The sequence below is a fragment of the Mobula hypostoma genome, chromosome 6 (genome assembly GCF_963921235.1).
Source record: "Mobula hypostoma chromosome 6, sMobHyp1.1, whole genome shotgun sequence".
In the NCBI taxonomy this organism is placed as follows: Eukaryota; Metazoa; Chordata; class Chondrichthyes; order Myliobatiformes; family Myliobatidae; genus Mobula; species Mobula hypostoma.
The window spans coordinates 4,480,276-4,506,177 of record NC_086102.1 but is presented as its reverse complement, the minus strand read 5'-3'; the positions used below and the strand labels follow the sequence as shown (position 1 = coordinate 4,506,177).

Below are 25,902 nucleotides of genomic sequence, written 5' to 3'. Positions count from 1 at the left end.
TATATTGGTGAGACCCGACGCAGACTGGGAGACCGCCTTGCTGAACATCTACGCACTGTCCGCCAGAGAAAGCAGGATCTCCCAGTGACCACACATTTTAATTCCACGTCCCATTCCCATTCTGACATGTCTATTCACGGCCTCCTCTACTGTAAAGATGAAGCCACACTCAGGTTGGAGGAACAACACCTTATATTCCGTCTGGGTAGCCTCCAACCTGATGGCATGAACATTGACTTCTCTAACTTCCAGTAATGCCCCATCTCCCCCTCGTACCCCATCCATTATTTATTTATATACACACATTCTTTTTTTCTCTCTCTCCTTTTTCTCCCTCTGTCCCTCTGACTATACCCCTTGCCCATCCTCTGTTCTCCCCCCCCCCTTCCTTCTCCCCGGACCTCCTGTCCCATGATCCTCTCATATCCCCTTTGCCAATCACCTGTCCAGCTCTTGGCTCCATCCCTCCCCCTCCTGTCTTCTCCTATCATTTTGGATCTCCCCCTCCCCCTCCCACTTTCAAATCTCTTACTCACTCTTCCTTCAGTTAGTCCTGACGAAGGGTCTCGGCCCGAAACGTCGACTGTACCTCTTCCTACAGATGCTGCCTGGCCTGCTGCATTCACCAGCAACCTTGATGTGTGTTGCTTGAATTTCCAGCATCTGCAGATTTACTCGTGTTTACTCATTAAGTTCCTCTGCTATTTCCTCCGGTTTCATACACACTTTCCCACTGTCACACTTGATTGGTCCTATTCTTTCACGTCTTATCCTCTTGCTCTTCACATACTTGTAGAATGCCTTGGGGTTTTCCTTAATCCTGTCCACCAAGGCCTTCTCATGGTCCCTTCTGGCTCTCCCAATTTCATTCTTAAGCTTCTTCCTGCTAGCCTCATAATCTTCTAGATCTCTATCATTACCTAGTTTTTTGAACCTTTCGTAAGCTCTTCTTTTCTTCTTGACTAGATTTACAAGAGCCTTTGTACACCACAGTTCCTGTACCCTACAATCCTTTCCGTCTCATTGGAATGTATCTGTGCAGAACTCCACGCAAATATCCCCTGAACATTTGCCACATTTCTTCCGTACATTTCCCTGAGAACATCTGTTCCCAATTTATGCTTCCAAGTTCTTGCCTGATAGCTTCATATTTCCCCTTACTCTTTCCTAACTTGTCTGCTCCTATCCCTCTCCAATGCTATGGTAAGGAGATAGAATTGTGACCACTATCTCCAAAATGCTCTCCCACTGAGAGACCTGACACCTGACCAGGTTCATTTCCCAATACCAGTTTGACTCCTATAACAGAGCCAGCCTTTTCTAATCAGTTTATTGTTGGCATCACCCATGTTGATGCCATTGCCCTAGCACACCACCGCATAGAAGATTGTACTGGTAACAACAGACTGGTGGAACATGGCAAGGAGAGGCATGCATACTCCAAAGGACCTCAGTCTCCTCGGGAAGCAGAGGTAACTCTGGCCCTTCCTGTACGCAGCCTCTGTGTTGGTGCTCCACTCAAGTCTGTCATCCAGGTGCACCCCCAGGTACTTGTATGCCCTCACCATCAATAGTAACAGGGAGCAGTGCAGCCTTAGTTTTCCTAAAGTCCATCACCATCTCCTTTGTCTTACTGACATTGAACTGCAGATGATTCAGCTTACAGCATCTGACAAAGTTCTCCAGCAGGGCCTTGTATTCATCCTCCTGTCCTCTCCTTATACACCCAACTATTGCTGTCATCAGAGAATTTCTGCAGATGACATGACAGTGTTGTATCTGAAGTCCAAGGTATACAGGGTAAACAGGAAGGGAGCCAATACAGTCCCCTATGGGCACCAGTGCTGCTTAGAGCCATGTCTGACACACAGCTCTGAAGCTGCACAAACTGTGTTCTGCCAGTCAGGTGGTCCATGATCCAGGATACAATGGAAGTGCCCACTCGCACTGAACGGAGCTTTCCCCCAGCAGTGAGGGCTGTGTGGTATTGAAGGCACTAGAAAAATCAGAAAGCATGACCCTCACAGTGCTGCCCTGGGAGTAGGCTCTGGTCAGCAGGCAGATGGCAGCATCATCAACTCCAGTGTGCTCCTGGTAGGCAAACTGCCAGGGATCGAGTGCTGATCTGACCAGGGGTTGGAGCTGAGACAGGCCCAGCCTCTCTCGGGTCTTCATGATGTGCAGGGTTGCCAACTGCCCCATATTTGCTGGGAAATCCCGTATATTGGGCTAAATTGGTTTGTCCCATACGGGACCGCCCTTGTCCCATATTTCCCTCGCTAAGGTAGAGTGTTCCTATGAAACTGTTTGTAAGCCGAAATGACATAAAGCGAAGAAGCAATTACCATTAATTTATATGGGAAAAATTTTTGAGCATTCTCAGACCTAAAAAATAATCTACCAAATCATTCTAAATAACACATAAAACCGAAAATAACACTAACATACAGTAAAAGCAGGAATGATATACAGGAATGGAAGCGGGAATACACAGCTTATATAAGGTACAAATAATGTATGTACAGTGTAGTTTCACTTATCAGAATCGGGAAGATTAAGCCAAAACGGATTTGTAGAAAAAAACTGGCACGTCACGCATGCGCACACACCTGCCCACACAAGGCTTCATGGTCACGGTAGTCTTCCTTGCGGTAAACACAAGTGACCCGTATTTGACTGTACTCTTGTCCCTTATTTGGGAGTGAGAAAGTTGGCCACCCTAGTGATGTGTGAGGTCAGGGCCACTGGATGGTAGTCACTCAAGGCTCTTGTTTGGCCCTTCTCGGGTACTGGGAACCACACCTGATGTTCTCCACACTGTCAGGACCCTTTCAGGCTGAGAGTCAGATTGAAAATGCTCTGGAGAACTCCACACAGCTGCTCAGTCCACTCCTTCAGGACCCTGGGTCACACCATCCAGTCCCAACGCTTCGCGGTGCCTGAGTTTCCCCAGACCCCAGAGTTTCAACTGCTGAGTAGTGAAGGAGAGTTGGTGGAAGGTGGGGACTGGGGGAGGTGAGGATTGGGATGATATGTGGAGGTGTGGATGGTAGGTGTAGGGCAAGGTGGGGATATAGACAGTGGTAGCCTGTGTTGTTCATCCACGTATAGAATTGGAGTGGGGGAGGAGAGAGGAGTGGGGGTGTTGGTGCTGAGGGAGCATTGGGTGCCTTGGCACCTGGACAGGTGTGCGGAGGGGGTTGTGAATTGTCAAACACATTTAAGGATTGGTTTTCACGGCTGCATTCCAAGGCTCTACAGCTTGGCTGACTGAAGCCAGTGCTGTTCTTCGTGCCTCTCCACACCTCCCGTGTGCTACCCTGCCCAGGCTTGTTCTCCAGCTCTCTCCTGTATTCCTCTTTAGTCACCTTGATCTTCTCCTTCAGCTCCCTCTGTGCACGTTTCAATTCCTCCCTGTCTCCTGATCTCTTTTTGTGGTTGAGAAGAGCCTTTAGATCACTGGTGTCCCACGGTTTGCTGTTAGGGAAGTAGTGACCAGTCCCTTATAGTATTAGTGTCCACACAGAAGACAAAGTAGCCAGTGATGCAATCAGTAAGTCCGTTAATACCCTCCCCATATGCTTCACAAAGTACATTCCGGCCCTGCAAGGTTCGAGGGCCTCTGGAGACCATTTGCTTACTACCTTAATAACCCTGATTCTGATTCCGAGCTGGATTAGTTTTGTGAATTTGCCCAGCCCCAGTGGGAATCCGTTGGCAATGAAGTGTATGTCGGGAATAGATTTGGGGCCAAGATGCAGCCGTGCTGGACACCGGTCCAGACTGAGGTCGGCTCTTGGCTGGGATAATGGTTTGCAGGTACAGTATCAGACGGGCGGAAGGGCCTCTCCCGCTGCTGGTCACACACTCGGTGCAGAGGGAGAGGGCGGACACGCCCATCCGCGTGACGTGGGCACCGCGGGCCCCGGAGCCGAAAGGCAGAGATCCGGTTTCCGCCCGAGTCGCTGCGGCGGCGGACCGGATATGTGTCCGGGCGGCGGTGACGGACCCAGACGCTGAAGGTGGCCGGGGATCGCGGTGGTGGGGGCGCGGGTGCTGTGGGGTGACTGCCGGCGGGCGGGGGTGGGGGGTGGGTGGACCAGCTGAGTGAGGGAGAGGGAGAGGGAGAGGGACAGGGACAGTGAGGGGATGGTGGGGCTGAGGGAGAGGGACGGCACCGGCGGATGGGGGAGCTGTGTCTGTGTCAGGGACGGGGACGGTGGGTGCAGAGCCAGCCGGTGAGTGAACAGGGGACCCGCCGGGCTCGAGGGAGGGGGTGTCACTGGGGGGTTTGGAGGAGGACCCAGGATGGGGTAAGTGATCTTTGAGAGGGATGGCAGTGGAAGGGGTTCTGGGGTGAGGGGCGATCGCGGAGTGAGGAGACAGTGTGGGGTGAGGGGAGGGAACAGGGTGAAGCTCGGAGGGGAAGGATTGAAGCCTCAGGGGTGAATGGGGCTGGTGGTTCTGGGTGGGTGGGGATAAGGACTAAGTTGTTGAGGGATGGCAGATGAAATCCATACCTCTCCTTCATCTTTTCTTTCTCCCCCACTTTCCCCTGCACATGCAAGGGGAGAAAGAGAAGGTGAGGGAGGGGTATGGGTGGGTCTGCGGAGAGGAGGGATTTTGATGAGTGATGTTGAGAGTGGATGTAGGTTGGAAGGTGCGAGGCTGGGGTGGTCAGGGGTTAGTGTGAAGGTCTGGGCTGAGAGGGAGTGTAATAGGAGGAGAAAGGTTGAGAAGGGGGTTGTCATGTGGGGAGGAGAAGATAGTGGTGTCATTGAGGTGGGGAGGGTGATGAAAGAGTGGGGTTAGGTAAGAGTGAAGAGGCTGGAAAACATTAAGGGAGAGGGAACAGAAGCAGTCGGAGAAAAAGAGGGAGATGAAGGGGGAGGGTGGAGAAATGAGAGAGAAGATAGGGCAGGAAATGGGTTGGATGAACATGTAGCAGAGTGCAGAGGATGACGGGGGAAGTACGTGTCTGGTAATCGGCTCAGGATCTGAGGAGGCTGAGACTGTCATGCAGAAAACTGTTGGAAATGACAGGATTTGGTGGGTGTTGCTGAGCTGAATTCCGCCTATTCTCCCCACCAATAACACATCCTCTGTTAATCTGATGAATACTATTAACCAACACTTTGTCCGCAGTCAAAATAACTGGCGATTCAGAATAATTATTAAATGTGGTGAGAGTCCCTGTGTCTCCCCCCACCCCGGGCAGGTTCTAACCTCCAACCATGAGCAAACGAGTGGCAGGTGGAGGGAAGTATAGGATTATACTTTTTTCCCCCATTCAGGGAATAAATTCTGAAATTGGAGGTGCAAAAGCCTTGGGAGTCCTTGTGCAGGATTCCCTACAGTTTATCTTGCAGGTTGAGTTGTTGGTGGGAATGCAATGTTAGCATTCATTTTAGAGGACAGGAATACAAGACAAAGAACGTAATGCTGAGGCATTATAAAGCATTGGTCACACTGCACTTAAGAGTACTGTGAGCAGTTTTGGGGCCCTTTATCAAAGAAAGGTTGTGCTGACAGTGGAGAGGGTCTAGAGGAGGTTCACGAGAATGATTCTGGAATGAAAGGGTTAATATATGAGGAGAGTTTGGCTCTGGCCCTGTACTCATTGGAGTTCAGAAAACTTGGGGGAGGTGGGGGGTATCATTGAAACCTATGGAATATTGAAAGATCTAGGTAGGGTGTATGTGGAGAGGATGTTTCCTATAGTGGGGAGTCTAGGACCAAAGGGCACAGATAGAATGGATGTGGAGAGGATGTTTCCTATAGTGTGTGAGTCTCGGACCAGAGGACACAGATAGAGTGGATATGGAGAGGATGTTTCCTATAGTGGGGGAGTCTCGGACCAGAGGGCACAGATAGAGTGGATGTGGAGAGGATGTTTCCTATAGTGGGGGAGTCTAGGATCAGATGGCACAGATAGAATGGATGTGGAGAGGATGTTTCCTATAGTGGGGGAGTCTCGGACCAGAGGGCACAGATAGAGTGGATGTGGAGAGGATGTTTCCTATAGTGGGGGAGTCTAGGATCAGATGGCACAGATAGAGTGGATGTGGAGATGATGTTTCCTATAGTGGGGAGTCCAGGACCAGAGGACGCAGATAGAGTGGATATGGAGAGGATGTTTCCTATAGTGGGGGAGCCTAGGACTGGAGGGCACAGATAGCGTGGATGTGGAGAGGATGTTTCCCATAGTGGTGAGTCTAGGACCAGAGGGCACAGATAGAGTGGATGTGGAGAGGATGTTTCCTATAGTGGGGGAGCCTAGGACCGGAGGGCACAGATAGCGTGGATCTGGAGAGGATGTTTCCCATAGTGGGGGAGTCTAGGATCAAATGGCACAGATAGAATAGATGTGGAGAGGATGTTTCCTATAGTGGGGGAGTCTAGGATCAAATGGCACAGATAGAGTGGATGTGGAGAGGATGTTTCCTATAGTGGGGAGTCTCGGACCAGAGCACACAAATAGAGTGGATGTGGAGAGGATGTTTCCTATAGTGGGGAGTCTAGGACCAGAGGGCACAGATAGGATGGATGTGGAGAGGATGTTTCCGAAAGTGGGGGAGCCGAGGACCGGAGGGCACAGATAACGTGGATGTGGAGAGGATGTTTCCCATAGTGTGGAGTCTAGGACCAGAGGACACAGATAGAGTGGATGTGGAGAGGATGTTTCCTATAGTGGGGAGTCTAGGACCAGAGGACACAGATAGAGTTGATATGGAGAGGATGTTTCCTATAGTGGGGGAGCCTAGGACTGGAGGGCACAGATACCGTGGATGTGGAGAGGATGTTTCCTATAGTGGGGGAGTCTAGGATCAGATGGCACAGATAGAATGGATGTGGAGAGGATGTTTCCTATAGTGGGGGAGTCTCGGACCAGAGGGCACAGATAGAGTGGATGTGGAGAGGATGTTTCCTATAGTGGGGGAGTCTAGGATCAGATGGCACAGATAGAGTGGATGTGGAGATGATGTTTCCTATAGTGGGGAGTCCAGGACCAGAGGACGCAGATAGAGTGGATATGGAGAGGATGTTTCCTATAGTGGGGGAGCCTAGGACTGGAGGGCACAGATAACGTGGATGTGGAGAGGATGTTTCCCATAGTGGAAAGTCTAGGACCAGAGGGCACAGATAGAGTGGATGTGGAGAGGATGTTTCCTATAGTGGGGGAGCCTCGGACCAGAGGGACAGATAGAGTGGATGTGGAGAGGACGTTTCCTATAGTGAGGAGTCTAGGACCAGAGGGCACAGATAGAGTGGATGTGGAGAGGATGTTTCCTATAGTGGGGGAGCCTAGGACCGGAGGGCACAGATAGCGTGGATGTGGAGAGGATGTTTCCCATAGTGGGGAGTCTAGGACCAGAGGACACAGACGCAGAAAAGAGGGACGTCCATTTGAAACAGAGGTGAGGAATTTCTTTAGCCAAAGCTTAGTGAATCTATGGAATTCATTGCCACAGATGGCTGTCAAGGGCAAGTTATTGGGTATTTCTAAAGCAAAGTCAGGTTATCAAAAGTTACGATGAGAAGGCAGGAGAATAGGTTTGAGAGGGAAATTAAATCATCCATGATGGAATGGTGGAGCAGATTTGATGGGTTGAATGGTCTAATTTTGCCCCGTCTTTAGGTCATCCACTTGGGGGGCGGGGGGAATTTGATTCTCTCTAAACTTCCTTCATCCATGAGTCTTCTTGTGTAGGACTGGTCCATGTGTTTTCTAGTTATAGACTCCTGCTGTGAGGCAAAATCTGCTGCTGTGCATATTTACTAAATGTAGATAAATTGCATGAACTGGCTCACACTAGGCTGTTCTGGCAATTTGATTTTCAAACTCTTCTTTATGCGTCTGTCAAGTGTTAATTCACTTTCATAAATCCATTTTGATTCTGGCCAGTTCTGTTCTTTGTGCTTTGATGCCACTTTCTTACTGTCGGGTTAACAGACTTGTATACTTTATTAGGTACTGGAGTGGAATTCGGTGTAGTTTTCTGTTGCCATAGCCCATCCACTTCAAGGTTTGACCCACTGTGCTTTCAGAGATGTTCTTCTGCACACAACTGTTGTACGTGTGGTTATTTCAGTTACTGTCCCCTTCCTGCCAGCTTGAACCAGTCTGACCTGTCTCCTCTGACATCGGATTAATGAGATGTTTTTGTCCTCAGAACTACCGCTCTTGGATGCTTTTTGTTTCTCACACTATTCTCCGTAAACTCTAGAGACTGTTGTGTGTGAAAATCCCAGGAGATCAGCAGCTTATGAGGTACTCAAACCACCCCATCTGGCACCAACGATCATTCCACAGTCAGTCACTTAGATCACATTTCTTCCCCTTTCGGATGTTTGATCTGAATAACAAATGAACCTCTTGACCATGTCTGTGTGCTTTTAGAGAGTTAACGAATGAGGAGCGTTTACAGCTCTGGGCTTGTACTCACTGGAGTTTAGAAGAATAGGGGTGGAGTGGTATCTCATTGAAACCTATTGAATTTTGAGAGGTCTCAATAGTCTGGATGTGGAGAGAATGTTTCTTGTAGTGGGGGAGTCTAGGACCAGAGGGCACAGATAGAGTGAATATGGAGAGGATGTTTCCTATGGTGGAGTCTAGGACCAGAGGATACAGCCTCAGAATAGACGGATGTCCATTTAGAACAGAGATGAGGAGGAATTTGTTTAGCCAGAGGGTGGTGAATCTGTGGAATTCATTGCCATGGGTAGCTGAGGAGGCCAACTCTTTGGGTATATTTAAAGCAGAGGTTGATGTGTTCTTGGTTAGTCAGGGTGTCAAAGGTCGGAAGGCAGGAGTTTAGGATAACATTTCTTTGAATCTTTTGTGCAGCTTACTGACATCCTTCCTGTAGCCATGTGACTGGAACTTCACACAGTGCTCCCATTGTGGTCATACTGACAGTTGTGGTACATTGCTGATCTTTGAGAGTTACAGCGGTTAATAAAAGTTAAAGATTGGCTTTATTTGGAACATACAGTGAGACGTGTTGTTTGCATCGATGACAGACACAGTTCAAGGATGTTCTGGGGACAGCCCACAAGTGTCACTATGCTTTTGGCACCATCGCAGCGTGTCCACAACTTGCTACCTCTGACGGCGACGCCTTTGGAACGTGGGAGGAAACTGGAGCACCCGGTGGGATCCCAGTCACGGGGAGAACGTGCAAGTTTCTGCAGACAGCCGTGGGATTTGAGCTCCGACTGCCGGCACCGTGAGGTGTGCTGACCGCTGTGCTGTTGTATCACTTGCCCATCTCTGTGCATCCTCCACCCCAAAGTTCCCATACATTCAGTCCATGTGAGAAGGGGTTAAAGAGAAATGTGTAATACAGGCTTTGGGATTGAACTTGCTCTGTAGGAGAAACTGATTGTGACTGGAGTGTGAGTGTGGGAGTTCCTCACCAGCAGTACAGTGTCGGAAATGATGGGCTGGGCTGTAAACGTTTGTGGCTTTACAACCCAGGATCTCTTATCACAGACATTTGCAGTTTTGCAGCAGTAGTGTAGTGCAATATATATTTTTAAAAAACTTATTCTAAATTGCATAGAACACAGAGCAGTGCGGGTCCTTCAGCCATGATGTTGTGTCGACCTTTTAACATTCTGCAAGATCAATCTAACCCTTCCCTCCGACATAGCCCTCCATCTTTTTATTATCCATGTGCATATCTTCAAGGCTGTCCGTTGGTCAAGGTCAACCATGGATATTGCGTCCTATCTGTCCACATATGCGCAAGTCATGGCACTTTGATATGGAGTGCAATCTGTTGCCCGTGTAGCAGGGTCCGCCTCTCCACACAGCTGGTAAATCCAAAGTGACGGCAGAGACCGACACAGTTAACCAGCAGTGTTGCAGGAGTTGCCAGTCAGCATGGAGCTCAATGTAGGACTGCCTTAGGGATTCCAACGCTGAACTTTCCCTTGGGGATTACTCCTAAAGCCTTCCCCATGAGTGGGTATGGCTGCAAGGCAGAGGAGGTTTGAGATCAGAGTTTTCCTTCTCCTAAGCGAGCTGCCAGCCATGGGTGACGAGCTCCATCTACCTGAAGCGACTGGTTTTAAGGCACCAGTAAGCTACCTTTGCTGCTTCTCCTGTCAGTAGAAATGGTTCTACCGGGCTTAGTAGCATGTGAAGGCCAGGAGCTGGACTTGATTGTCAGTGACTATGTGAGATACACGCCATTGGGAGCATTTAATCGGTAGTGGGAGCTTGTCCCCATTCCCACCCCCAGCTATAACAACCTTAAGGAACCTGCACGTCAAAGGGTCTATTAAATGTCCCCAGTGTACATACCTGCCTCTCCCACCACCTGGCAAAGTGTTTTATGCACTCGCAACTGTTTAAAAAAAAACCTCTGACATCCCCCTATACTTTCCTTCAAAATGATGCCCCTTAGCCATTTCCACCCTGGGGAAACAAAAAGCTGGCTGTCCACTCTCTTTTCTTGTACACCTTGCAGTATAGGTGTGTTTTAAACCAGTGAGGTAGTACTCATGGATTCATAGGCTGTTCAGAAATCTGATGACACAGGAGGAATCAGTGAGCGTGCTTCTTCGGACTTCCGTACTTCCTCAGGAACACGAAAATCTGCAGATGCTGGAAATCTAGAACAACACACAAAATGCTGGAGGAACTCAGTAGGTCAGGCAGAATCTATGGAGAGGAATAAACAGTTGGCCTTTCGATGTGCCTCCTTTTTATTAGTGGTCATGAGAATAGGCGTGTGTGCAGCTTGGTACATTTTTCCTGCAATAATTACAATGCAGTAATGCATAGTACTCTGAATTGAATTGTTACCATTTATATTAAAGCATTGTGGAGGCTCCCAGCAAGGCTGTGGAGAATAGAATAGAGTCATTTTGTGGTCTCTCAGCACTGTAGACAACGCTGAGAATCGGGCCAATTATAAGATAGACCAGCCGGTCTGTAATTGTAGCTGAGCTTTGGTCATATAAGAATTAGTCATCTCCAATTCCAGTAGAGTAGATACAGAGAGTTCTTCAGTCCATCATTAGAGTTTAAATATTCATGACACCCTGCCGTATTTTACAGACTCTGGGAACTCATTGCTGTTGTGGCAAAGAGGAGAGTGCAGTTTGTTAGATCTGATCCTTTACTGGGTTGAGGTTGAGTTTCAATTCAGCTTTGGACAGGTAATTTGGATGGCCCTGTCACTGTGACTACAGAATCTCTAAAGCTCTGTGTTTGTGTTCGACAGAGGATAGTGGTGTAAACAAAGGTGCTGGAAATCTAGAACAACACACATAAAATGCTGGAGGAACTCAGCAGGTCAGGCAGCATCTATGGAAGGGAATAAACATTTGATATTTTGGGCTGAGAACTTTCATCTCGGCCCAAAATGTTGCCTGTTTATTGCCCTCCCTAGATGCTGCCTGACTTGCTGAGTTCTTTTTGTTTGTAATTTTTTAAAATTGAATTTCATCACCAAACAAACATTTCCATAAGATGTATTTCAGATACTGTACATATCATATCATATTTGTCACAAATCTCCACATAATATTTATCTGAGGTATACACTTATGGAAAGGAGAGGAAAGAAAGAACAATCAAAAGAAGAAAACTATGTACATAGTAGCGAGTGATTATTTTTTACAACAGATTCATTGACTTGTGAGAATAAAATCAGGCCTATGAGGTGTTATGTAGTTTCGCCATTTTTTCCAGTATGAATAAGATTGTTCCAACTTATGATTAACAGATGCTGTTATCTTCTCCATTTTGTAAATGTCCATTGTAATTTCCATCCATACATTTAAAGTTGGGCTCTCCTGTGATAACCCATTTCCTGGTAAGAGTCTTTTTACCAGCCACCAGCAGTATATTCATTAAATATTTATCTCTTTTCAACCATTCTTGAGGTATATACCCAAAATATATGGTCTTAATCTCTAAGGGTATTTCACATTTAAAGATGTCTTGTAGGGCATTATGTATCCCACTCCAATAGTCTTTGATAACGGGGCATTCCCAGAAAATATGGTAATGGTTTGCATTGGGCTCATAGAAGTTTGATCAATCCTGCGGCTTCAGCTTTCCCCACACGGAAGATTGTTCCTCTCCCAGAAATGAGATTTTGGGAGCTTCTGTTGATGTTTCTGGAGCTCTGGGTTTTTAGGAGCTGGGTTTGCTAACCCCATGTCCAACTCTTCTCCTTTGGCACTTGGGAGCATGCATGGTGGAGGGGTGTGTGTGTGTGTGTTGCTCAAGGATACTGGTATTGTGACATTGGAGTGGGTTTGGGAACCTGTCAGACATCCAGAGCACGGTTTGTGGTGGGAGGCACGCGGCTGTCTGTGGGGTGAGGGTCGAGGTGGGGGTGTTGATGGCCCTGTGGTTAAGTGGAGGGGAGAATGGAAGTCACGGGCCCTGGAGAGTGGACTGTCCTTGTTCGGGTCCAACACCACAAGGGTCTGCCTCTATATTAGCATGGGGCATCTTTCGCTAAGGAGCCAGGAGTTGAGAAAGCAGCACCTCAGGCACTCCCGCATGGCTGCCTCAGTCTTCCTAAAGTACTCTCTTTGTCCAAATACCACTCTGCCTTGGCTTTGAGTGGTTCCATCACCCGGTATGGAGGCACGGGACAGGAAAAAGTTGCAGAGGTTTGCAGACTTGGCCACTTCCATCGTGGACACAATCCTTGAAGCGTGGTGCCTCAGACAGCGCCCATCATTTCAGACCCTGGTCATCCAACACATGCCAGTTTCTCATTACCGCCGTCAGGGAGGAGCTACAGGACTGGCAAGGAAGGGCCAGGAAGCCGGAATAAGGTGGGTCTGTCTTGCTGTGATCACGGTGAGACTATGAAGGAGTGGTGGTTTAGGACCTTGTGGGGTCCTTTCAATGCACAAGGCTGAACTTGACATGTTGATGGAGATGGATTCAAGGCACAAGGATGTGCTGATTGTTAATCGGCTTCATGGATTAGCTGGCTATCAAGAGTAACACTTTTTTAATTGTGTTCTCTTGACAGAAGGTTGGGGGGGGGTGTGGTTTGATTTCTTAAATTCCAATGAGGTATTGTTTGGGCATTATCCTTGTGTTAATAGCAGCTTGTTGAGGCAGAGAAATAGCCTTTTCCAGTTTATCCCTGTCCGAGTGTTTCTGTGAGCTCGGCTTTGTATCCAAGTACTTTGTCATAATCTGTTGAGGATTTACTTGGCTTGTGGCTTGAGGCAGAGAGGAGTCTTTGTTCTTGGGAGCGTGTGTTGTTGAAGATGACGGTGAACCGGGCAGCATACCTTCTGTTCGCTGGAGTTTGTTTCGCCCTGCTGCTACTGGCCCTGGCATATTACACGTACTGGTGAGGGTCCGACAGGCAGCTCTGAGCCTGCAGTACCGTGACCTTGCGTAACACTGGTTTTAAGTGCTGATGGGTCACATCCGTAAAATGGGTACAGTACCGGGGACGGGTCTGTCACTGTATAACACCAGGGTTTAGTACCGGTGGGGATGGGTCTGTCACTATATAACACCGGGGTGCGGTACCGATGGGGACAGGTCCGTCACTGTATAACACCGGGGTACGGTACCAGTGGGGATGGGTCTGTCACTGTATAACACCGGGGTACGGTACCGGTGGGGACGGGTCTGTCAGTGTGTAACACCGGGGTACGGTACCGGTGGGGACGGGTCTGTCACTGTATAACACCGGGGTACGGTACCGGTGGGGACGGGTCTGTCAGTGTGTAACACCGGGGTATGGTACCGGTGGGGACGGGTCTGTCACTGTGTAACACCGGGGTACAGTACCGTTGGGGACGGGTCTGTCGCTGTATAACACCGGGGTACGGTACCGGTGGGGACGGGTCTGTCTGTGTATAACACCCGGGTACGGTACCGGTGGGGGCGGGTCTGGCGCTGTGTAACACTGGGGTACGGTACCGGTGGGGGCGGGTCTGGCGCTGTGTAACACCGGGGTACGGTACCGGTGGGGGCGGGTCTGGCGCTGTGTAACACCGAGGTACGGTACCGGTGGGGACGGGTCTGTCACTGTGTAACACCGGGGTGCGGTACCGGTGGGGGCGGGTCTGTCACTGCATAACACTGGGGTATGGTACTGTTGAAAATTCATGCCAAAAACCTTCTCAAACTGGCTGTCAGATCCTTGAGGTTTCTTGTGGAGTGAGGAAAGCTGTTACTGCCATTGAGGGTTGGCTTGGAACAGGATGAAGTGTGGGTGATGTGTGATTCAGTATTCCTCCATTTGCTGTGGTGAGTTGTCCCGACAGGAATGTGGACCATTGCCCTTCTTTTCATCACATGGTCAATTAGTCAGCTGATGGTGAAGTTCAGAATTTTGGTTCAGTATGTGTGTGATTGGGCTTGGCTCTGTGTAAAGGTCAGGTCGCTGCTCCCTGGCTCTCTCCCAGTGACTGCTGAAGCATAATTCAGTGTAATGAAAACAAAATCTTTTTGCCACTGTGAATCCACTGAAGCTCTGTAGATCATCTCCAATATCATACTCAGACTCCCGAATGCTTTTCTTCAGAACCCTGATCTTGGTCCGGTGTTATCCTGAGATCTGAATGACTTTACCCTCCTCCTGACTGACCTGCCAGTCACTGTGCCCTCGAATGTCGGCTCACTGTGTGACTGATGATCTTGCAAAGCAGAGGTGGCAGGCTCAGGGACAAGGCCCTTCTCACTGACTGCTCCTTGCAGCTTCGTGTGCTGGCTCAGCTAAGCATGAGGTGGCTGACAGCTTTCACTGCACTGATAACATTATTCTCCGTGACCTGTGTTTATGAAAGAATGGTATCTTATGGAACATCAGACATTACAGTTCAGGCTCTTTACCCCACAGTACTGTGCTGACCTTGCAACCTGGATGGGAGTGGAATGGATGCTTGTGGTCCCAGTGTAGGTCTATGGGACTAGGCAGATTAATAGTGCAGCACAGATAGGCTGAAGGGTCTGTTTTTGTGTTGCCGTACCCTATGATTCTGCTCTAAGATCAATCTAACGTTTCCCTCCTACACAGCCCTCCATTTTTCGATGATCCATGTGCTTTATGTACGTACAATCAGTCTATGTGCTTGGACATTGTTTTATAGGATTGCTTTTGTATTGATGCATTTTTGCATTGAGTTCTTTATGCTTACATAGAAACATAGAAAATAGGTGCAGGAGTAGGCCATTCGGCCCTTCGAGCCTGCACCGCCATTTATTATGATCATGGCTGATCATCCAACTCAGAACCCTGCACCAGCCTTCCCTCCATACCCCCTGATCCCCGTAGCCACAAGGGCCATATCTAACTCCCTCTTAAATATAGCCAATGAACTGGCCTCAACTGTTTCCTGTGGCAGAGAATTCCACAGATTCACCACTCTCTGTGTGAAGAAGTTTTTCCTAATCTCGGTCCTAAAAGGCTTCCCCTTTATCCTCAAACTGTGACCTCTCGTTCTGGACTTCCCCAACATCGGGAACAATCTTCCTGCATCTAGCCTGTCCAATCCCTTTAGGATTTTATACGTTTCAATCAGATCCCCCCTCAATCTTCTAAATTCCCACGAGTACAAGCCCAGTTCATCCAATCTTTCTTCATATGAAAGTCCTGCCATCCCAGGAATCAATCTGGTGAACCTTCTTTGTACTTCCTCTATGGCAAGGATGTCTTTCCTCAGATTAGGGGACCAAAACTGCACACAATACTCCAGGTGTGGTCTTACCAAGGCCTTGTACAACTGCAGTAGTACCTCCCTGCTCCTGTACTCGAATCCTCTCGCTATAAATGCCAGCATACCATTCGCCTTTTTCACCGCCTGCTGTACCTGCATGCCCACTTTCAATGACTGGTGTATAATGACTCCCAGGTCTTGTTGCACCTCCCCTTTTCCTAATCGGCCTCCGTTCAGATAATAATCTGTTTTCCTATTTTTGCCACCAAAGTGGATAACTTCACATTTATCCACATTAAATTGCATCTGCCATGAATTTGCCCACTCACCCAACCTATCCAAGTCACCCTGCATCCTCTTAGCATCCTCCTCACAGCTAACACTGCCGCCCAGCTTCGTGTCATTCGCAAACTTGGAGATGCTGCATTTAATTCCCTCATCCAAGTCATTAATATATATTGTAAACAACTGGGGTCCCAGCACTGAGCCTTGCGGTACCCCACTAGTCACTGCCTGCCATTCTGAAAAGGTCCCGTTTATTCCCACTCTTTGCTTCCTGTCTGCTAACCAATTCTCTATCCACATCAATACCTTACCCCCAATACCGTGTGCTTTAAGTTTGCACACTAATCTCCTGTGTGGAACCTTGTCAAAAGCCTTTTGAAAATCCAAATATACCACATCAGCTGGTTCTCCCCTATCCACTCTACTAGTTACATCCTCAAAAAATTCTATGAGATTCGTCAGACATGATTTTCCTTTCACAAATCCATGCTGACTTTGTCCGATGATTTCACCGCTTTCCAAATGTGCTGTTATCACATCTTTGATAACTGACTCCAGCAGTTTCCCCACCACCAACGTTAGGCTAACCGGTCTATAATTCCCCGGTTTCTCTCTCCCTCCTTTTTTAAAAAGTGGAGTTACATTAGCCACCCTCCAATCCTCAGGAACTAGTCCAGAATCTAACGAGTTTTGAAAAATTATCACTAATGCATCCACTATTTCTTGGGCTACTTCCTTAAGCACTCTGGGATGTAAACCATCTGGCCCTGGGGATTTATCTGCCTTTAATCCCTTCAATTTACCTGACACCACTTCCCTACTAACATGTATTTCGCTCAGTTCCTCCATCTCACTGGACCCTCTGTCCCCTGCTATTTCTGGAAGATTATTTATGTCCTCCTTAGTGAAGACAGAACCAAAGTAATTATTCAATTGGTCTGCCATGTCCTTGCTCCCCATAATTAATTCACCTGTTTCTGTCTGTAGGGGACCTACATTTGTCTTTACCAGTCTTTTCCTTTTTACGTATCTATAAAAGCTTTTACAGTCAGTTATGTTCCCTGCCAGTTTTCTCTCATAATCTTTTTTCCCCTTCCTAATTAAGCCCTTTGTCCTCCTCTGCTGAACTCTGAATTTCTCCCAGTCCTCAGGTGAGCCACTTTTTCTGGCTAATTTGTATGCTTCTTCTTTGGAATTGATACTGTCCCTAATTTCTCTTGTCAGCCATGGGTGCACTACCTTCCTTGATTTATTCTTTTGCCAAACTGGGATGAACAATTGTTGTAGTTCATCCATGCAATCTTTAAATGCTTGCCATTGCATATCCACCGTCAATCCTTTAAGTGTCATTTGCCAGTCTATCTTAGCTAATTCACGTCTCATACCTTCAAAGTTACCCCTCTTTAAGTTCAGAACCTTTGTTTCTGAATTAACTGTGTCACTCTCCATCTTAATGAAGAATTCCACCATATTATGGTCACTCTTACCCAAGGGGCCTCTCACGACAAGATTGCTAATTAACCCTTCCTCATTGCTCAAAACCCAGTCTAGAATAGCCTGCTCATTAATAACAATCTGCACTTCCAATTCATCCACCTTGTTACGAATGCTCCTTGCATTGACACACAAAGCCTTCAGGCGCTCTTTTACAACTCTCTTAGCCCTTATACAATTATGTTGAAAAGTGGCCCTTTTTGATGCTTGCCCTGGATTTGTCGGCCTGCCACTTTCACTTTTCTCCTTAGTACTTTTTGCTTCTATGCTCACTTTACACCCCTCTGTCTCTCTGCACTGGTTCCGATCCCTCTGTTGTGAACTAACCTCCTCACGCCTAGCCTCTTTAATTTGATTCCCACCCCCCAACCATTCTAGTTTAAAGTCACCTCAGTGGCCCTCGCTAATCTCCCTGCCAGGATATTGGTCCCCCTAGGATTCAAGTGTAACCCGTCCTTTTTGTACAGGTCACGCCTGCGCCAAAAGAGGTCCCAATGATCCAAAAACTTGAAACCCTGCCCCCTGCTCCAATCCCTCAGCCACGCATTTATCCTCCACCTCATCGCATTCCTATTCTCACTGTCGCGTGGCACAGGCAGTAATCCCGAGATTACTACCTTTGCAGTCCTTTTTCTCAACTCCCTTCCGAGCTCCCTATATTCTCTTTTCAGGACCTCTTCCCTTTTCCTACCTATGTCATTGGTACCTATATGTACCACGACCTCTGGCTCCTCACCCTCCCACTTCAGGATATCTTGAACGCGATCAGAAATATCCCGGACCCTGGCACCAGGGAGGCAAACTACCATCTGGGTCTCTGGACTGCGTCCACAGAATCGCCTATCTGACCCCCTTACTATCGAGTCCCCTATTACTACTGCCCTCCTCTTCCTTTCCCTGCCCTTCTGAGCTACAGGGCCAGACTCTGTGCCAGAGGCATGGCCACTGTCGCTTCCCCCGGGTAAGCTGTCCCCCCAAACAGCACTCAAACAGGAGAACCTATTGTCAAGAGGCACAGCCACCGGGGTACTCTCTATTACCTGACTCTTCCCCTTCCCCCTCCTAACCGTGACCCACTGGTCTGCCTCCCGTGGCCCCGGTGTGACCACCTGCCTGTAACTCCTCTCTATCAACTCCTCACTCTCCCTGATCAGACGAAGGTCATCGAACTGCAGCTCCAGTTCCGTAACGCGGTCCCTTAGGAGCTGCATCTCGATGCACTTGGCGCAGATGTAGACGTCCGGGAGGCTTGGAGACTCCAGGGCCTCCCACATCCGACACCGAGAACAACAAACTGCCCTCACACTCATACTGCCCCTCTCCTCAAATAACAACAGAAAATGAAAGCCAAACCTTCCTCGCCTCGCCCGTTTCCGCCTAAGCCCGTTGAGCCAAAGCCCTTTAGCCTTCACTCTGCTCCTGGCTCACTCCGCCGCCCGCAAACTCTGCTGCCCGCTGTATGAGGCTCTGTTCCTTTTAAATCTGCCGCGCTGCACTGCCCGACGTCACACGCCTGCGCAGTCCCGCCTCTCTGAACGCCGTTGAAGAAAAAAAAACGATATGATGCACCGAATCCAGAGTAACAACCATTTTGTTCCGCTTTACACTGAAGAATGACAATGAACAATGCACGGCGGCGTAGTGGTTCACTCCACACCGCTGTCTGTAAGGGGTCTCTGTTCTTCCCGTGACTGTCTGGATTTCCTCCAGGTGCTCCAGTTTCCTCCCACAGTCCAGAGACCTACTGGTTAGTGGGTTAATTGGTCATTGTAAATTGTCCTGTGATTGGTCTAGAGTCAAATCGGCAGGCTGCTAGGCAGTGTGGCTCATTGTGCCAGATGAATCTGTTGCACACGGTATCTCTAAGTTTAAAGAAATCTTGAAGAGCTTCTTAAGGCATCTTCCTTTACCCCCATTACCCCCACCCCTCTGCTTTAAAAAAAATCCTAAAGAAAAGTTTACCTCTGACATCAGTACACATGAACATAATAAATTACAGATTGTGTATATCGATATGTGTGTATATACATTTTCATATATATTAAGTATAAATTTTTTAAAATACATAAGATATATTTTATCACTTGACCAATCAAGTGTGACAGTGGAAAAGTGTGTATGGAACCAGAGGAGATAGCAGAGGTACTTAATGAGTACATTGCTTCAGTGTTCACTACAGTGGACTGAAAAGCTTGAGCATGTAGGTGTTAAGAAAGAGAATGTGCAGGAGCTTTTGGAAAGTATCAAGTTGGATAAGTCACCAGGACCGGACGAGATGTACCTCAGGCTACTGTGGGAGGCGAGGGAGGCGATTACCGAGCCTCTGGCAATGATCTTTGCGGAAGAGGTTCCAGAGGATTAAAGGGTTGAAGATGTTATTCCCGTATTCAAGAAAAGGAGTAGAGATAGCCCAGGAAATTATAGACCAGTGAGTCTTACTTCAGTGGTTGGTAAGTTGATGGAGAAGATCCTGAGAGGCAGGATTTATGAACATTTGGAGAAGCATAATATGATTAGGAATAGTCAGCATGGCTTTGTCAAAGGCAGGTTGTGCCTTATGAGCCTGATTGAATTTTTTGAGGATGTGACTAAACACATTGATGAAAGAGGAGCAGTAGATGTAGTGTATATGGATTTCAGCAAGGTATTTGATAAGGTACCCCATGCCAGGCTTATTGAGAAAGTAAGGAGGCATGGGATCCAAGGGGACATTGCTTTGTGGATCCAGAACTAGCTTGCCCACAGAAGGCAAAGACTGGTTGTAGACAGGTCATATTCTGCATGGAGGATGGTGACCAGTGGTGTGCCTCAGGGGTCTGTTCTGGGACCCCTCGTCTTTGATAAATATAAATGACCTGGATGAAGAAGTGGAGGGATGGCTTAGTAAATTTGCTGATTACACAAAAGTTGGAGGTGTTGTGGTTAGTGTGGAGGGCTGTCAGAGGTTACAGCGGGACGTTGATAGGTTGCAAAATTCGGCTGAGAAGTGACAGATGGAGTTCAACCCAGATAAGTGTGAGGGTCATTTTGTTAGGTCAAATTTGATGACGGAATATAGTATTAATGGTAAGACGCTTGGCAGTGTGGAGGATCAGAGGGATGTTGGGGTCCGAGTCCATAGGACACTCAAAGCTGCTGCGCAGGTTGACTCTGTGGTTAAGAAAGCATATGGTGTATTGGCCTTCATCAATTGTGGGATTGAGTTTAGGAGCCGAGAGGTAATGTTGCAGCTACATAGGACCCTGGCAGGCCCCACTTGGAGTACAGTGCGCAGTTCTGGTCACCTCACTACAGGAAGGTTGTGGAAACAATATGAAGGGTGCAGAGGAGATTTACAAGGATGTTGCCTGGATTAGGGAGCATGCCTTATGAGAATAGGTTTAGTGAACTTGGCTTTTCTCCTTGGAGCGATGGAGGATGAGGGGAGGTGGATAAGATGATGAGAGGCATTGATCATGTGGATAGTCAGAGGTTTTTTCCCAGGGCTGAAATGGCTAGCATGAGTGGGCACTGTTTTAAGGTTCTTGGAAGTAGATTCAGAGGAGATATCAGGGATATGTTTTTTACATAGAGAGTGGTGAGTATGTTAAAAAATGGGCTGCCGGTGACGGTGGTGGAGGTGGAAACGATAGGGTCTTTTAAGAGACTCCTGGACAGGTACATGGAGCTCAGAAAAATAGAGGGCTCTGATTAACCCTAGGTAATTTCTCAGGTAAGGACATGTTTGGCATAGCTTTGTGGGCTGAAGGGCCTGTATTGTGCTGTAGGTTTTTTCCTATGTTCCTTTTTCTTTTTTTCTAAAATAAGTAGAGCAAAAAGAGAGAATAAAAATGGTGAGGTGGTGTTTGTGAGTTCACTGTGCATTCAGAAATCTGGTGGTGGAGAGGAAGAAGCTGTTGCTGAATCACTGAGTGTGTGTCCTCAGGCTCCTTCCTCTCCTCCTCCATGATACCATTGGGAAGAAGGCACGTCCTGTGTGATGCGGGCGGGGGGGGGGAGCGTCTTTGATGAGACATCACCATTTGAAGGTGTCTTCGGTGGTGGGGAGGTTGGTGCCCATGATGGATATTATTGAGTTTACAACCTTCTGCAACCTTTCCCGATCCTGTGCAGTCCGTACCAAACAGTGATGCAACCAGTTAGAATACTTTCCATGATAAATCTGTAGACATTTGTGAATGTCTTTTAGTGACATACTAATTCTCCTTGAGCTCCGAATGAAATGTAGCCGCTGTTGTGCATTCTATGTAATTGCATCAATATGTTGGGCCCAGGATAGATCTTCAGAGATGATGACACCCAGGAACTGGAAACTGCTCACCCTTTCCACTGCTGATCCCTCGATGAGGACTGGTGTGTGTGTTCCCTCGACTTCCCCTTCCTGAAGTCCACTATCAATTCCTTGGTCTTGTGTTGAGTGCAAGGTTGTTGTTGCAATACCACTCAACCAGCTGATTTATCTTTCTCCTGTACACCACTTCATCACCATCTGAAATCCTGCTGAGAGTAGTTGTGCCATTGACCGATTCATAGATGGTGCTTGAGGAGATGTTATTTCTGATCCATACCGACTGTGATTTCCCGGTGAGGAAGTCAGGGATCCAGTTGCAGAGGGACGTACAGAGGCCCTGCTTCGGGAGCTTGTTGATTAGAACTGGGGTGCTGAAGGCCAGAAGTGTTACCACACATTCTGGCACCAACAGTAGCATGCTCACAATGTTCAGAAGAACATCACAGGTAGACACAACAAGAGAACAAAACTGAACAAGAGTAGCAGGACTAGCCTCTTTCCCAGCCACCCACACGCAGTGGTCAGACCTCCAACACCAGGACACGACGAGGTAGGGTAATAATTTGCAGCTCCATTGAATGTGGTCGGGGTTCAATACGTGCCGCTGTTGGTAAGGAATTTGTACGTTCTCCCCATGACTGTGTGGGTTTCCTCCGGGTGCTCCAGTTTCTTCCCACAATTCAGAGATGTACTGCCTCGGGCTAGTGAGTAGTGGGCCTGTTATGTGGGTGCTTGAAGCGTGCTGCACCTGCAGGCTGCCCCCAGAACAATCCTCAGACTGTGTCAGTTGATGCAAACGACACATTTCACTGTGTGGTTTCGATGTATATGTGACAGATAAAGTCGATCTTTAATTTCCTGGCCCCAGACTCTCAGAATGTTAATCTGTTTAGAGGGGTGTGTGGGTGGCAGTGAAGAAACCTCATGATCACAGTGTTTTAGTACTGTACCTGAAAACTGTGTGAGCCGTGTACAGTCAGGTGTTAGCAGACCAGTGCTGGTGGCCAGTTCTGAGAGTGAAGCTGTTGGACAACGGGAGGGTCAGTGATGTCAGTTCTTTAAGCTCCTGATGCAAAGCACTTCCACTTGCAATCCCCTGCTGTGTGACATTTAAGCCCAACCATGGGGAAGAGGGGCAGAGAGAGTGGGTTGCTGGTGTTAGATTACTCAAATTCAGATTATTGTTGTTCAACCATGCAGATGTACGCCACTAAACAAAACAACATTCCTCCCCAAGGTGCACAACACACCAAGTAATATTACTGCAAATAAATTAACAAATAATAAGGCGCATTTACAACACAAGTTTAAAAAGTAAACAGTATAATGCTACTGGCACTTCATACATGATGAGACCTGGATGTTGGGCAGGCAGTCTCATGACCTGGGGGAAGAAGCTGTTTCCCATCCTAACAGCCTTCATCCTAATGCTACGGTACCTCCTGCCTGATGGTAGGGGGGTCAAAGATTGTTGGATGGATGGGAGGGGTCATTGACAGTACCAAGGGCTCCTTCCTACACTTTGAATGGACTGTCCCTGTGACATGGGAGATGCAACAGCGCAGGGAGGGTTGTATGTATACTGAACAGCTGGGAACTCTCTAATCCTCTGCCTCTGCCTGACAAACAAAGCTATTGCGTGTGTGTTGCATTTTTTTTAAAGGTTAGCTTTATTTGTCACACGTACATGGAAACATCCAGTGAATATGCATCGTTTGTGTCAACAACCAGCACAGTCCGAGGATGTGCTGGGGGCAGCCTCCCAGTGTCGCTGTGCTTCCAGTGCTGATGTAGAATGCCCATAACTCACTAACCCTAACCCATACATCTTTGGATTGTGGGAGGAAACTGGAGCACCCGGAGAAAAGCCACACGGTCACGGTCACAAGGAGAACGTACAGACATACAGCGGTTGCAGTTGGCCTTATGCTAACTGCTTTGCTGCTGTGTTAGTACAGCACAGAAATGGGTCTTCTAGCGCACAGCACTGTGCTAAATTAATTCCACTTTACTTAGGAACACAACATGGTAACAGGCCTTTCCAGCCCAGTGGGCCCGCACCGTCCATGTGATCAATGAATCTACTAGCCCTTGTGTCCTCAGACTGTGGGAGGAAACTCGTGCTGTCGTGAGAGAATGTACAAATTTCTTACAGCCAGGGGCAGGAATTGAGCCCCAATTGCCAGCGCTGTAAAGTGTTAAACTGACCACTACACTACCGTGCCACTCTCTTGTCGGAAACCTTCGCTCAGCTGTATCTTTCCATTCTGTGTCTTGTCATGTTAAATCCTTTACCTAGAACAGGGCCTTGCGTCCTCTCCAGTTATTCTTTCTCACTTCTTTGTCATTTAATTGATCCTTTCTTCACTGTGTTACCCATGCCTTGTGTTTTTGTTGAATAAGCATTTTTGTGTTCTTGAAAAAAATTATTGCATTATTGAAAGCCTTCGGTAGCACCACACCTGTTGGTCTGTCCTTGTCCGCGTCGGTTACGAACTGGGCAGATAGGAGCAGATTTACCAGCTTTGTCACAGGTAGATAGGGTTGTAAAGAGAGCTTCTGGCACATTGGACTTCATAAATCAATGTATTGAGTACAGGAGGTGGATGTTATATTGAAGTTGTATAAGACATTAGTGAGGCTAATTTGGAGTATTGTGTGCAGTTCTGTCAGGAAAGATGTCAATAAGATTGAAAGGGTCCAGAGAAAATTGACAAAGATGTTGCCAGGACTTAACAATCTGAGTTATTGGGAAAGGTTTAATAGGTTCGGACTTCATTCCCTGGAGTGTATGAGAGTGAGGGAAAATTTGATAGAGGCATACAAAATTATAAGGGGTATAGATAAGGTAATGCAAGCAGGCTTTTTCCACTGAGGTTGGATGAGACTATAACTAGAGGCATAGGTTAAGGGTGAAAGGTGTAATGGTTAAGGGGATCATGGGGGGAACATTTTCACTCAGAGGGTGGTGAGAGTGTGGAATGAGCTGCCAGTGGAAGTGGTGGGTGCAGGTTTTGTTTGGATAGGTACATGGATGGGAAGGTATGGAGCGCTATGGTCTGGGTACATGTTGATGAGATTAGGCAGAATAACAGGTTGGCAGGGACTAGATGGGCTGAAGTGTCTGTTCCTCTGCAGTAGTGTTCTTTGAGCACCCATCACCCAGGACAAGCCCTCTTCTCGTTGCTACCATCAAGGAGGAGGTACAGGAGCTTGAAGACACACTCAAACCTTCTTCCCCACCACCATCAGATTTCTGACTGATCATTGAACTCATAAACACTATCTTACTTTTTTCCTTTTTACTCTCTCTTTGCACTACTTTTTAAATTTAATTTTGAGTGTATATTTTTTGTTGTAATTCATAGTTTTTTAATTATTATGTATTGCAATGTGCTGCTGCAAAACATCAAATTTCACACTAGTGATAGTAAACATGGTTCTGATTCCCAGAAATGTCACAAGACGTTATACTATTGATACAAGAGATTTTGCAGATACTGAGTAGCACACACAGTACTGGAGGAAGTTAGCAAGTCAGCTGGTATCTCTTCATCATCATTACGTGCTGTGTGGTATGACGTGGGTGATCATGGTCTTCCATCTATCTTTAATCTGAGAAGTTCTATTAAGCTCTTCGAAACGTTTGCCTGTCCATTTTTTGATGTAACTCATGAACGTTGTGCGCCATCGACCGCGACTTTTTCTTCCATCAACATTTCCCTTTACTACAAGATGTTTGAGCTTCTCTTTCCTCAGTATAAGTTCCAGAAATTCCATTCGCTGTTTCAGCACACAGTTCTCCTTGGCACTGCGGTCTGCTCTTCACACAGTGGCTGTTTTATTAGCTACCCCCTCTACCCAATAAAGTGGCCACTGAGTGCAAGTTTGTGGTCTTCTGCTGTTGTAGCCTATCCACTTCAAGGTTCAATGTGTTGTGATTCAGAGATGCCCTTCTGCACACCACTGTTGTAATGTGTGGTTATTTGAGTTACTGACACCAACAATCGCTCCACGGTCAAAGTCACTTCAATCACATTTCTTCCCCATTCTGATGTTTGGTCTGGATAACAACTGAATCTCTGGACCATGTTGGCATGCTTTTATGCATTGAGTTGCTGCCACGTGATTGGCTGATTAGATATTTGCATCAACAAACAGATGTACCT

At 47.5% G+C, this 25,902-nt stretch overlaps 1 protein-coding gene across 4 annotated transcripts in view; it reads left to right on the top strand.

Annotated features, from left to right (window-relative positions):
* Positions 1–3,917: 3,917 nt before the first annotated feature.
* The window catches only part of LOC134347790 (1-acyl-sn-glycerol-3-phosphate acyltransferase gamma-like), a 76,871-nt gene continuing 54,886 nt past the window's right edge, over positions 3,918–25,902 (top strand). The window contains exons 1-2 of one of the 4 annotated variants that reach the window (XM_063050214.1): positions 4,006–4,022; positions 8,849–9,235. The gene's annotated coding sequence lies outside the window, so the exon portion shown is untranslated. Of the gene's footprint in view, positions 4,023–4,737; positions 5,050–7,882; positions 8,273–8,848; positions 9,236–25,902 lie in introns of those variants that run through there. The other 3 variants (XM_063050212.1, XM_063050213.1, XM_063050215.1) reach the window with 3 other exon arrangements.